This window comes from Rhinopithecus roxellana, chromosome 10 (genome assembly GCF_007565055.1).
Source record: "Rhinopithecus roxellana isolate Shanxi Qingling chromosome 10, ASM756505v1, whole genome shotgun sequence".
NCBI lineage: Eukaryota > Metazoa > Chordata > Mammalia > Primates > Cercopithecidae > Rhinopithecus > Rhinopithecus roxellana.
Window position 1 is genome coordinate 24681577 of NC_044558.1, and position 14559 is coordinate 24696135.

Genomic DNA, 14559 nt, shown 5'->3' on the forward strand with positions numbered 1-14559 from the left:
TTATCCATTGTTAGTTAAAATTATTCAGCAAAGACTCAGTGAATGGCCATTCTGTGCCTGGGCCTGGTGCTCAGAGTGTAGAAGAGGACACAGGATACACAGTCTCCCCACCTCCCCCTGCATGCCTGCAGTCCATAATGTGCTTTGGCATCATCAATCCATATAGCTAACTCCAGAGAGTGCCTGGCAGTTCAAAAATCATTTTCACATACATTTTGTGCATCAGCCATTTCAACAACCTTATGGTGCCAATGAAATTATTCTCACTTTCATAGATGAAAAAACTGAGAGTTTAAGTGGCTTATGAATCTGGAAGTTCCTTTGATTTCAAATGGCAAGACTTCTTCACCCACATACTTGTCCCCAAACCTCATGAAAGGATGAAATTCAGGCCCATAAATCTGTGGGGGTTCCTGAAGCAAGTAGTCCCCAAGATAACTAACACATACTAGTGGTTTTCAAACTTGAGCCTGCATCTTTATCACCTGGAGGGCTCATTAAAACATGACCAACAGGCCCCACCTTTAGAGTTGCTGTTTCAGCAGGTACTGGGGTGGTGCTCAAGCACTTGCATTTTCCACAGGTTCTCAGATGATGCCAATGCCTGTGTGCAATATCAACTTCTAATATGTATGTATAATATATAATTAAGTCCTGGAGCACTGGAGAGAAGGGGAGAGTCAATAAAGACTGCAGTCCTGGGAAAGACCTCTTACACTTTCTTACACAGAAAGCCTTCATATCACTTGTGATAATTGCCTAACAAAGGTATCTATATGTCAGTCTGGTAGCAGAACCAGTCTTATTGCAAAACAGAAAGAAAAAATTTATAACCCTTCAAAGTAAGAAACTGAACTGAAACAAAAACACATGTTGACCTTTTTCCCTTCCCAGCATTTTTTATTTGCACAGTCTGTGTCCTTCTGAATTCCAGCTAGCACCTGAAGACAACAAGCCAGGTCTCAGGGAAGGAAATGAGAGCCTTAATAGATTCCCCAGCCAAATGGAAAGCTAGAAACACAAGCCCGTCTTCTGATATTGAAAGCTGCCTTTTCTAAATACCAAGTTCAATTTATTTTTAAGCTTTCAAAATTGTCAGATGGCCAGTCAAGCCAACCTGCTCAATTGTAAAATTCAGCTCAGAAGACAGACTTCCCAGGAACCCAAACCGACCTTTCCTATGCATTTGCCCTATAACCTCCTAGGGTAATGCAGAGAAGCGAAAAAGGTAGTGTGGGTTTGGGGCACCTTCAGTACCACATCGTCAAAATATCCTTTCATGGATCATTCAAACTTCGTGGCAAAGGAGGGTGAAAGGGAATACACCACTGATGATTGCCCATAGAACCATGGTAATTATACAAAGCAGAGGACGTTTAATTTTGCAAAAAAATATATATATATAATTTGTTATTTATCAGTTAGTTTACACCTAATCATCAGAATTTCTCAAGCGAGTGATAGGATCAATCTCACTGAGGAAACAGGGTTAATTAATCCAACTGATTGCATACATAAGTGGCAGGAAGAAGGCACATGAAGCTCTATTTCTTTTCTGAGCCCTTCTGATGAGACTGTGCATGTGGTTCTCTTAGCTTTAAATCCAACAGTGCCTGAAGGCAGGAAATCCATATTGGGAGTGCTGGGAGGGAAGGCAGGGGCCACTGCTGGCTTCCCAATTAGAGCATTTCTCTAGATCCCTGTTTCCGTTTTCCTTTAAATAAGAAGTTGGGTTTTTAATGATTCTCTTTCTAGTCACTTCCTTCCTGCTGCCTTGCTAGGTCATTTCAGCACATGCCTTCTCAACGAATCTATTTCTGGAAAAGACAGAGGAAAAATGACCTCATTCACTCATTGAGAAGTCAACAGGGCATCCCCAGGGCTGGCTGGTACCTCTGTGTGGAGGGGTCTCCCTGGCCTCCCTAGCGGTTTCTCATGCAGCAGCCACCTCGGGACTCTGCAGAGGAACCTGGCACAGGTGCACAAACACATATTAGCACCACTTCTGTGGTGAAGGCTGAAGGTAGCTTGAGAGGTGATAGGATGTTTGGTCTTGTCCCAAGGAGCACACAAGCTAATCAAAAACACAGACCGAGATTGTCTCTTCACTCTGTTAATGTTTCCTTTGCTGTGCAGAAGCTTTTTAGTTTGATGTAATCCCATTTGTCTATTTTTGCTTTTGTTGTTTTTGGGGTCTTGTCCCAACTAATGTCAAAAGACAAATACTGTATGATCTCACTCGTATATGGAATCTAAATAAGTTAATCTCATAGAAGTAGAGAGTAGAATAGTGGTTACCAGAGACTGGGACGTTGTTAGTTAGGTGGGGAGATAAAGAAACTGTTCAATGGGTACAAAGTTACAGTTAGACAAGAGTTCTATTGCACAATAGGGTGACTCTGGTTAACAATATCGTATTGCATACTTCAAAATAGCTAAAAAAGAGGATATTGAATGTTCTTACCACAAAGAAATGATAAAGGTATGAGATGATCAGTATGCTAAATACCCTGTTAGACTTTTACACAATGTATGCACGTATCAGAACATCACACGTACCCCATAATTATTTATAATTGTTATGTGTCAATTAAAAGCAAACATACAAACCAAAACACCATGGACCAAGATGTCAATATGACCAGAGCAGAAACCTATTTGAACCTTAGCAATGGACAGACAGGTCCTTAGAAATCCTCCAGTTCAGAGATGCATTTTGGTAGGAGGCGTATCAACCCTCTGCATGATGTATAATTAGGTATGTTGGTGGATTTTCCTGGAAAGAAGACACTCAGAAGATTCTCAAAAGACTCCATAATCTGAGAAAACTAAAGAAGCACAGGTCACCTGTGACCAGGGTCACAAGAGAAGCTGAGGCAAAGTCAGGAAGGACTCCCTGCTTTCCTCTGCAGTCTTCTTTCTATCACACTCTTTGGAGACATCGACGACTGGCCTGCACATTGGCTGCTGGTGATTTGGAATCACATCCCAAATGCCAGATCCAATGTCAAAGGACACCTACAGATCCAAGAGATCTCAGCTTCGCATTCACCGAAGAGTGTTCTTCAAGGAGTTCCGTGCAAAAAGCTTAGGAAACAGCTGTAAACGTTATCTTATTTTGCAGAGTCTTAAAGTTCACCAGCCTATTCAAGATTGTGGGGGAACAGCCTATTCAGGTTCCACAGTGAAGAAATCTGTTTCATGGTACTAAAGTCCACTTTCTCCACACAATAGACCACCCAACTCTCATTTTCCAGGAATGTCCATTGACTTCCTGAGGAACAAAGGCGCCTGTATCCTGAAATTCCTTCTTTTTTCTCTTCTTTTGATTAAAGAACATGAGAGAGTCCTTTGGGAATGTAAATAATTACTGAGTAACAAGGCATTATAAACCACGAACAGCCCAGAAAAAGTTACTGCTGGGTCTGTGAGAAGAAGACGTGAGGGAAGTAGGTTTGCTGTAGGGGATTGGTTCAGAATAACAGAACTCTGCTAGACTGAAAGGTCTTCAGGGCCTCCTTCTGAGGGGCATCTCCTCCATCCAGTCCATCTAAGGCAGTACCACCCGCAGGTTCATCATCCCATTATTTCTTTCAAAATGTTGATCAAATTTGACATGGTCTTGTTTATTTGTTGCTTGACTTGTAATTTGTCTCTGTCCTCCCCCATACCCATTGGAACGTGGGATCTATGAAGCCAATAGCCTTTTATTCCCTATTCACTGCTGTAGCCACAACACTGGCAACAGTTTTACACAGAGTAAGTGCTTAAGGAATATATTTTGTACACACGTAGGAACACGTTAGTGAATGGATACAGAAACTGTTCATCGCTGCGTGTCCAGTGTCTACCCTGTGTTCAAAAGATGTTTCACGAATAAATGAATGGAGAAGGGGTGGCCTGCATTGTTTTTCATGCTCAAACTATGCTTGTGAGTATTGGGAGAAATGAGTGCTATTCAGGCCCTTCTTGGATTGATACAAAATTGAGTTTCCTTCCTCAATGACGAGTAATAGACTAGAATGTTTTTCAGATGGCACTAAGTCAGGTAAAGAAACATTAGAAGGTAGGATTTGAATTTAAGGAGACCTTTAACAATTTAGAAGAGAGGAGTCATTAAAAACAGAAAGATGTTTAAAATAGACAAAAATGGGCTCCATCTGGCAGAGACAAGTACTATAACAAAATAGCTGTGGGCCCTGAGTGAGCAGGAAAGTACTACAACAAATTGTAATATGAGGCGGGTGTATGTAGAGAATTATGAAACGAAAGCCTAGAGAGTAATCTTTCCACAAAACTTGGCATTGCTGAGGTTTTAATTAGAGTGGGAACTCAGATTTCATTCTCCTATTTTAAGGCTCATTTGGAGAACCTGGAAAAGATCCAGCTAGGAGAAAAAAAAAAAAAAAGATTAACTGGGTGAAAAATGAAGTTAAGATCTAACCCAAAAAAGAAAAGGCTAAGAAGTGACTTAATTACCAGCACCAGGTATAAGAAGAGTGATTATTACACAGAAGATTCTTCCTCATCTCTTCTGAGGACTAGACAAGGGTAAACAGACTCCGGCCACATTGGAAGCATTTCCACTTAAACATCGGGAAGAATTTCTTGATTATAAGGGGAAACATGCTGACCCCAGGCGCTGTGGGAAGCTGAGCAATTGCTACTCTGGAGATCTTTAAACGTAGGATGACAACCATCTGCCTTGGAAGGCTTAGCTAGAGGCAAGGGACCGGACCTAAGGACCTCTTGGCTTTCCTTCCATCTTTGATTCTTACGGCCGCTAAGCATCCCCATTCTACAGAAATCCTCCATTCCCGTCATAAGACAGACCCTATACTGTCCAAATCCGCATGGCTTCCCCTGGGAGGAGCTCGATTGTTCTCTTCTGAACGGGAAGGAAACCGATCGTGTTGCCTCAGCTGCTTCCCTTCTCCAGCCCCCACAGAGAGAGGACAGCTTTGGTCCTGATGGACCTCCGCAAATACTGGGATGGGCCGGCTTCTCCATTTGTGTGGGATTGGAAGATGTGGATTCAGTTGGAGACAGCCGCTTTCTCCAAGAATCATGGAGTGTCAGCGCTGCAAGACATTTCAGAGCGAATCTACACCCATCTCCTTGCTACTCAAATCAGGAAACTGAGAACTTGGAAGACTAAATGATTCTCTCCAGGTAGTGCAGCTGGTTCTTTTTCCACGGGACTAAAATCCAGGCCTCTGGCTCCTTATTCTACACTATATCCTTGCTACCTGTGTTTCTGCTGCAGTTAGAAGGAACATTTTTAATGTAGATAGAATGTCTAAAATCCTATCTTTGGTAGCTGGACTGCAGGTGAAAAAATGAGCAAGGGAGAGCAGAAATTCTAACAATAGAATTTCTGGCAGCATTATTCAACTTGAGTGAACAAGGATAGGTCACTTAGACTCTCCAGCAGGTCAGTTTCTCTGTATTTAAGTGAGGCATTTGGGCCAGGAACATTTTAAGGCTTATACAAACTGCAATATGTTATGATTCTGTGATTTGAAATTTTAGCTACGAAAATAATAATGAATAGAAACTCAGCTCCTGGTCTACAGGAATGAGTTTTTTGGGAGATCATTTGTGATGTAATTGGATGGTGGTCAGTCCTTTCGAAACTCTAAAATGGCAATTTTCTTTCTATTTTTAAAAGTAATTTACAAATTTAATATTGTGATGGGGAATATGCTTTAGCACCTGTACAAGGAAATCTCCAAGCCTCTTCTTCTATGCAGTCCCTTCACTGAGCTTTGGACAGGCACCCTAGTGACTCATGGGAATTATTTTCTGAAAGCTCTATTATACATCAGTATCTCTGAAACCAAAGTCAACATCTTTGCCATTGACCAAAGTCAATGTCAACCAGAGTCAAGTCAACAAGGTCAAATCCTCCTTTGGACTTGCTCATATCTGCACCATTATCTTCTTGCTTACCCAGACTCAAAATGTTACAGTCATCTTTGACTCCTTTCTGTTCCTTTAACCCGGCAGGCAATATATTGCATCATGTCTTTCACTATCATAGATCTCAGGTCCTGCCACTCTTACTGCCTGCTGCTCCTGCAAAATTTCAGGCACTCATGACTCTCCTGCTTCCAGCTTTTTCCTGCCCTTTAGATCAGCTGAAGCAAAGGGGCCGGGAAATAGAATAATGATTTCAGGAATGACAAGTGGGAGTGGGCCATATTTGGGAAACAGGCTACAGAGTGAAATAACTTGAGAGAAGCATGATACCCCAAATCTTCAGAACTCTTGGGCAGAGCATGGGCTTCCCATGGAATGTGAAAAGGGGTCACAAGTTATTTTATGTAGATATTGGAGAAAAGCGTGACCCAAGGAAACTGGAAAACCTGAGTGCATGTGGTTTATACATATGCTATATCATTTACCTTTTACAACAATCCTATGAGATAGATACTGTTATCATCTTCACTTTACAGTTGAAAATAGTGAACCACAGAAAAGTTTCTTTATTTGTCTCAGGTCACCCACTTATTAAATGCCCAAACCAGGATCCACTCAAGACTTTCTGAGCACTAAATCATTCTATTACACTGTTTCTTCTTCTTCCTCTTCCTCTTCCTCTTCCTCTTCCTCTTCCTCTTCCTCTTCCTCCTCTTCTTCTTCTTCTTCTTCTTCTTCTTCTTCTTCTTCTTCTTCTTCTTCTTCTTCTTCTTCTTCTTCTTTCTTTTTTTTGAGACAGGGTTTTGCTCTATTGCCCAGGCTGGAGTGCAGTGGTACAATCACAGCTCACTGCAGCTTCAACCTCTCAGGCTCAACAGATCCTCCCACCTCAACCTCCTGAGTAGCTGGGACTACAGGCATGCATTACCATATCTGGTTAATTTTTAATTTTTTGTCGAGATAGGGTCTCACTATGCTGCCCAGGCTGGTCTCAAATTCCTCGGCTCAAGCAGTTTTCCTGCCTTGACCTCTCAAAGTGCTGGAATTTCAGGAGTGAGCCACTGCACCTGGCAACACTGCTTCTTAACTTGAGTAGAAACTTCCTGCCTAGACAGAAGTCATTGGGAAAGCTTAGTGCATCTTACAGTATCTTCTAAGAGAAAATTGGTGTGAAACCATGGGGAATAAAGCCCAGTACTTGACATGGGATTTCAATTCATTTACTTGATATGACATAGTGGGTGATGCAAAATAGGTACATTTTTCTTTACCTTTTTCCACAAGTGACTTTTCACTTTAGTTTGCTTGGCCTGATAAATAGAGTGAAGTGAAAATGCATGCTCTTTGCATTCTAAAAACCTCACTACCTCAACCTATCATTTTTTATTAAGCGCTGCTGATTCTAATTGTCATCTCTTATGATACTGACAAGTTTATTAACTGCTTCTGTCTTGTTTGACACCATCCAACAATAACAGGAAAAAAAGGCAAGTGAGGATAAAGACATACTTTTGAGCAGCCACTCATTTGCTCTAACACATCTGGCTAATGCATAGAGTATAAAATTGCTCAAGAAATATGGCCGCCAGTAATGTTTTTGTGCCCAAGTTGATCTAAACTCTGAAGCTGAGCCAGTCTTATATGCAGACAGAATGATAATAACAAATGTTGACTAAGTATCTACCATATATGCCAGGCACTGTGCTAGGCACCACTGGTTATCTTATATCATCCTACAGGAACCTAGTAGGGAGGTGTTATTGCTGTTTTTGATAGCATGAGAAATGGTTCAGAGATCACACAGCTCATTAAGTGATGCTAACAGGACTGGCATCTGGATCTGGCTGACACTAGATCAGTCTTACATTTTGTAGTATCTTGATTTGGGGCACTCAATTGATAGAATGTAAGGAGCTCAGGGATAGCTTCTTTGGCAGAGATTCCTAGTAATTTCCCAATAGCTATTTTCCCTCTTTCTGCAATAACAGAAACCCTAATTTTCAGCTAACTGTATTTTCCAGCCTAACTTAGAGCTCTGTGTGGCCATGTGCTCAAGCCCTAGGAAATGAAATATGAGTGAAAGTGTCACATGAAAGCTTCTGGGATCCTTCATTTAAAGATAACCAAAATGCATCCTTTGCTTTTTTTATCTTCCTGTTGGCTAGAGCATGGGTATAATGTTGGACCTCCAGCAGCCGTCTTGGGCCCTGTAGATGAGGGCCACCATGCTGGGATGGTGAAATAGAAAGCTAGAAATGGCTGGGTCTTGAAGATTTTGTGGCACAGAGCTACTTTGCACAGCAGATGGTTCAGCAGCCCTGAACTGTGCATCTTGGGACTACTACATGAAAGAAATAAACTTCCATATTGTTTAAGCCAATGTAATCTTGGAACTCTGTTTCTCAGAGTATTTTTATGATAACCTCCTCTTAAATGAACAAAGAACAGATCACTGGCTGGTTACTAATGCCTCAAATGTCTCCATTATGGCTTTGTTCATTCAGTTAAGATATATTTACACAGAGTTTCTGGAAAGGAAGGTAACAGATCACTTAGAGTACATAACTGAAGCAACAGTAGGCAAAAAACAGGCAATCTTGAGGTGCCTATAACTTTCTTTTTTTTCTTTTTTGAGACAGTCTCACTCTGTCACTTAGGCTGGAATACAGTGGCACACGATCTTGGCTAACTGCAACCTCTGCCTCCCAGGTTCAAGTGATTCTCTGCCTCAACCTCCCGAATAGCTGGGATTACAGGTGCCTGCCACCATGTCTGGCTAATTTTTGTATTTTAGTAGAGATGGGGTTTCACCATGTTGGCCAGGCTGGTCTCGAACTCCTGACCTCAAGTAATCCACCTGCCTCAGCCTCCCAAAGTGCTGGGATTACAGGCATGAGCCACCATGCCTGGCTGAAGTGCTCATAATTCTGTGGCAGGCATTGGTGCTGCTATTGGGTGTGAGGAGTCAAGAGGGAGCGGGCAGAGTGAGGTCCTTTCTGCTCTTGACAATATGGAAAAAAGAAACCCAATTTCCTTTTTCTTTTCTACCTAACAGTTCTGTCCAGGGCAGTTCTTTTCTAGGAAATGTACCCCATATCTCTGATTACACAGAGCAAAAGTTCAGATTACATCAGTTTGGGATTAACGGTAATGATGACACCTTTGTATTGACAATACTAGACTGAAACAGGAGAGTTAGGATCAGGAAATGAAAACATTCTCCCAACACCACCTCAACTTCATGGGCAAAAAGGGGGGCAACCTCCATGAGCAGTCAGTCATTGATGTATTTACCAATAAGTTTGTTCAACAAACTTATTTACTATCTACTATGTGCCAGGAATACTTTTTATGGATTAAATATTAAGAAAATGTTAAGGACATTTTAAATTTATGATGATAAAATCATCTCATCTAGGTAGTCTTCTTGCAGAACTAAGCTGAAAGTCAATTTAAAAACAACCACTATAAAGCAAGCAAAACAATTGGTTACCTGCTACATTGAAGGCACTGCCCTAAGTGCTGTGTAATATGTGAAAATGAATAGGCAAGGCAAAGTTGCAAACTTCAGGAATTTAGGACCCAGTAAGGAGATGTATTAATTCATAAATAACTGTGATATAAAGCAGAATATATTTGAGTGCCTCATGAGGTACAAGATACAAGGACCGTGCAGAGGATAAATTTTGCTGAGTCACTGAGGAGTGGCCTCCACTCAAGAGTAAAATGACCATCTCATAAATTGATATGATACCCCAACATCATTTATTAAATAGGGAATCCTTTCCCCATTGCTTGTTTTTGTCTGGTTTGTCAAAGATCACATGGTTGTAGGTGAGTAGCATTATTTCTGAGGCCTCTGTTCTGTTCCATTGGTCGATATATCTGTTTGGGTACCAGTACCATGCTGTTTTGGTTACTGTAGCCTTGTAGTATAGTTTGAAGTCAGGTAGCATGATGCTTCCAGCTTTGTTCCTTTTGCCTAGGATTGCCTTGGCTATATGGGCTCCTTTTTTGTTCCATATGAAATTTAAAGTAGTTTTTTTCTAATTATGTGAAGAAAGTCAATGGTAGCTTGATGGGAATAGCATTGAACCTATAAATTACTTTGGGCAATATGGCCATTTTCACAATATTGATTCTTCCTATCCATGAGCATGGAATGTTTTTCCATTTGTTTGTGTCCTCTGATTTCCTTGAGCAGTGGTTTGTAGTCCTCCTTGAAGAGATCCTTCACATCCCTTGTAAGTTGGATTCCTAGGTATTTTATTCTTTTTGCAGCAATTGTGAATGGGAGTTCACTCATGATTTGGCTGTTTGTCTATTATTGGTACATACAAATGCTTGTGATTTTTGCACATTGATTTTGTATTCTGAGACTTTGCTGAAGTTGCTTATCAGCTTAAGGAGATTTTGGGCTGAGATGATGGGGTTTTCTAAATATACAATCATGTCATCTGCAAACAGAGACAATTTGACTTCCTGTCTTCCTGTTTGAAAATTATTTCTTTCTCTTGCCTGATTGTCCTGGCCAGAACTTCTAATGCTATGTTGAATAGGAGTGGTGAGAGAGGGCATCCTTGTCTTGTGCCAGTTTTCAAAGGGAATGCTTACAGCTTTTGCCCATTCAGTATGATATTGGTTGCGGTTTTGTCATGAACAGCTCTTATTATTTTGAGATATGTTCCACCAATCACTAGTTTATTGAGAGTTTGTAGCATGAAGGGGTGTTGAATTTTATCAAAGGCCTTTTCTGTATCTCTTGAGATAATCATGTGGTTTTTGTCATTGGTTCTGTTTATGTGATGGATTATTTATTGGTTTGCATATGTTGAACCAGCCTTGCATCCTAGGGATGAAGCCAACTTGATTGTCATGGATAAGCTTTTTGATGTGCTGCTGGATTCAGTTTGTGAAAAGGGGTCACAAGTTATTTTATGTAGATATTGGAGAAAAGCGTGACCCAAGGAGACTGGAAAACCTGAGTGCATCTGGTTTATACATATGCTATATCATTTACCTTTTACAACAATCCTATGAGATGGACACTGTTATCGTCTTCACTTTACAGTTGAAAATACTGAGCCACAGAAAAGTTTATTTATTTGTCTCAGGTCATTCACTTATTAAATGCCCAAACCAGGATCCAAAATGTTTATAGGATTCTCTGATGGTAGTTTGTATTTCTGTGGGATCACTGGTGATATCTCTTTTATTATTTTTTATTGTGTCATTTGATTCTTCTCTCTTTTTTTCTTTGTTGGTCTGGCTAGCGGTCTATCTATTTTGTTGATCTTTTCAAAAAACCAGCCCCTGGATTCATGAATTTTTTGAAGGGTTTTTCATGTCTCTATCTCTTTCAGTTTTGCTCTGATCTTAGTTATTTCTTGTCTTCTGCTAGCTTTCAATTTTGTTTGCCCTTGCTTCTCTAGTTCTTTTAATTGTGATGTTAGGGCGTCGATTTTAGATCTTTCCCACTTTCTCCTGTGGGCATTTAGTGCTATACATTTCCCTCTAAACACTGCTTTAGCTGTGTCCCAGAGATTCTGGTACATTTTTTCTTTTTACTTATTGGTTTCTAAGAACTTATTTATTTCTGTCTTAATTTTGTTATTTACCCAGTGTTCATTCAGGAGCAGGTTTTCAGTTTCCATGTAGTTGTGCAGTTTTGAGTGAGTTTCTTGATCCTGAGTGCTGATTTTTATTGCACTGTGGTCTGAGAGATTGTTTGTTATAGTTTTCATTCTTTTGCATCTGCCAAAGTGTTTTACTTCCAATTATGTGGTCAATTTTAGAATAAGTGTGATATTATTGTGCTGAGAAGAATGTATATTCTGTTGATTTGGGGTGGAGAGTTCTGTAGATGTCTATTAAGTCTGCTTGGTCCAGAGCTGAGTTCAAGTCCTGAATATCCTTGCTAATTTTCTGTTTCGTTGATCTGTCTAATATTGACAGTGGGGAGTTAAAGTCTCCCAGTATTATTGTGTGGGAGTCTAAGTATCTTTGTAGGTCTCTAAAAACTGGCTTTATGAATCTGGGTGCTCCTGCATTGGGTGCATATATATTTAGGATAGTTGGCTCTTCCTGTTGCATTGATCCTTTTACCATTATGTAATGCCCTTCTTTGTCTTTTTTGATCTTTCTTGGTTTAAAGTCTGTTTTATCAGCGACTAGGATTAAACCTGAGCTTGTTTTTGTTTTTTATTTGCTTGGTAAATATTCCTTCATCCCTTTATTTTGAGCCTATGTGTGTCTTTTCACATGAGATGGGTGTCCTGAATACAGCACACCGATGGGTGTTGACTCTGTCCAATTTGCCAGTCTGTGCCTTTAATTAGGGCATTTAGCCTGTTTCCATAATGCAGAAAACTGAAACTGGACCCCTTCCTTACCTTATACAAAAATTAACTCAAGATGGATTAAAGACTTAAATGTAAGACCTAAAACCATAAAAACCCTAGAAGAAAACCTAGGTAATACCATTCAAGACATAGGCATGGGCAAGGACTTCATGTCTAAAACACCAAAAGCGACAGCAACAAAAGCCAAAATTGACAAATGGGATCTAATTAAACTAAAGAGCTTCTGCACAGCAAAAGAAACTATCATCAGAGTGAACAGGCAACCTGCAGAATGGGAGAAAATTTTTGTAATCTATCCATCTGACAAAGGGTAATATCCAAAATCTATAAGGAACTTAAACAAATTTACAAAAAAAAAAAAAAAAAAAAAAAAAAAACAAGAAAAAGAAAAAACAACCTCATCAAAAAGTGGGCAAAGGATATGAACAGCCACTTCTCAAAAGAAGACATTTATGCAGCCGTCAAATACATGATACAAAAGCTCATCATCACTGGTCATTAGAGAAATGCAAATCAAAACCACAATGAGATACCACCTCATGCCAGTTAGAATGGCGATCATTAAAAAGTCAGGAAATAAAAGATGCTGGAGAGCATTCAAGAAATAGAAATGCTTTTACACTGTTGGTGGAAGTGTAAATTAGTTCAACCATTGTGGAAGACAGTGTGGCGATTTCTCAAGGATCTAGAACCAGAAATATCATTTGACCCAGCAATCCCATTATTGGGTATATACCCAAAGGATTATAAATCATTCTACTATAAAGACACATGCACATGTATGTTTATTGCAGCACTATTTACAATAGCAAAGACTTGGAACCAACCCAAATGCCCATCAATGATAGACTGGAAGAAGAAATTGTGGCACACATATACCATGGAATACTATGCAGCCATAAAAAAGGATGGATTCATCTCCCTTGAAGGGACATGGATGAAGCTGAAAACCATTGTTCTCAGCAAACTAACATAGGAACAGAAAACCAAACACCACATTTTCTCACTAATAAGTGTGAGTTGAACAACAAGAACACATAGACACAGTAGGGGAACACCACACAGTGGGGCCAGTTGGGAGGTGGGGGTAAGGGGGTGATAGCATTAAGAGAAATATCTAACGTAGGTGATGGGTTTATGGGTGCAGTAAATCACCGTGGAACATGTATAGCTATGTAAGAAACCTGCACATTCCTCACATGTATCCCAGAACTTAAAGTATAATAATAATTTTAAAAATTGGTATGATACCCCATTGCTGCGGTTTTCTGTTTGCAGAACAAGAAGATAGTAAAGTTATTTTTCCCCCCCATCCCCACCCCCAACTAGAGGAATTTCAGCAACAGGCCTCTCTCAGGATGTCAGAGAAGGGACATCCTGAGAGGCCTGTGCTGACATTCCTCTAGGGGTGAATCCTAACCCCTTCTCTGAGGAGGGATTTTATGAATTCAAGGTCTTTTACAGCTGTATAATTCAATGGTTCTTCTACCTCTATTCTTGACACAAACTCTTGCTCTCTGGATTACCTGGGCTTTCTAAGCCTTGTCATATTATATTCACTTGGCAGAAGTGAAGCACAAATGTGCATAGGTAGCGAGGCCTGCAAGGAACACCAGGCTCACAGATTCTCCTTTCGTCTCATCCAGTAGCATAGAGAGAGGGTGAATTCCCAAGAAGAAGTGTTCAGACATGTCAAACGTGAGGTTATGAGATGAAGTCTTCAAAAGTGTTTTATTAAAGTGATGGACTCTTCCGAATGGAGAAAATCCATCCTGAGTGTATCTGTTTTAGAGGAGTGACTTTTCATATAGTAGATTCTCTACAGGGTAAGTGCTTTCTTCCCAGGGTTTTTATATTATTCCCCTGTCATTCTTTTTCTTTTTCCTCACTAAATTTCATGCTGTCTTTGCCCACTTCACTTATTTGCTGCTCAAAGCTAAAAATCTCCCTACTTTTATGCGACTCTCCTAGAAATTGCTCTATGACAAAGAGTAAGAGAGTAGCATAAAGAGCTAAATGAACTATTTTGGATGTGACAGGAATTGTGTTTGCCTTTTGGTGCTGCTTTCCAACTTTCTTTGTGAAGTCTCTCTTGCTTCGATGGCCCCAGCAGCTCTCTGGCACGAATGGAAACACAGCCATCGTACACTGCTCCACTTGGAGACAAATGGATGCCCAATTGCTCTGGGACTAAATTCTGCTTGATAAAATGCTGTGTTTCCAGATTTTTCAATCTCTTCTTCACACTCTATCTGAAGGCTAAGACCTTCATCAT

General features: G+C 40.3%; 1 protein-coding gene across 5 annotated transcripts in view; it reads right to left on the reverse strand.

Moving 5' to 3' along the window:
- Positions 1 to 14559, reverse strand: part of IGF1 (insulin like growth factor 1) — an 83425-nt gene that overhangs the window by 38611 nt on the left and 30255 nt on the right. The window lies entirely within an intron of this gene.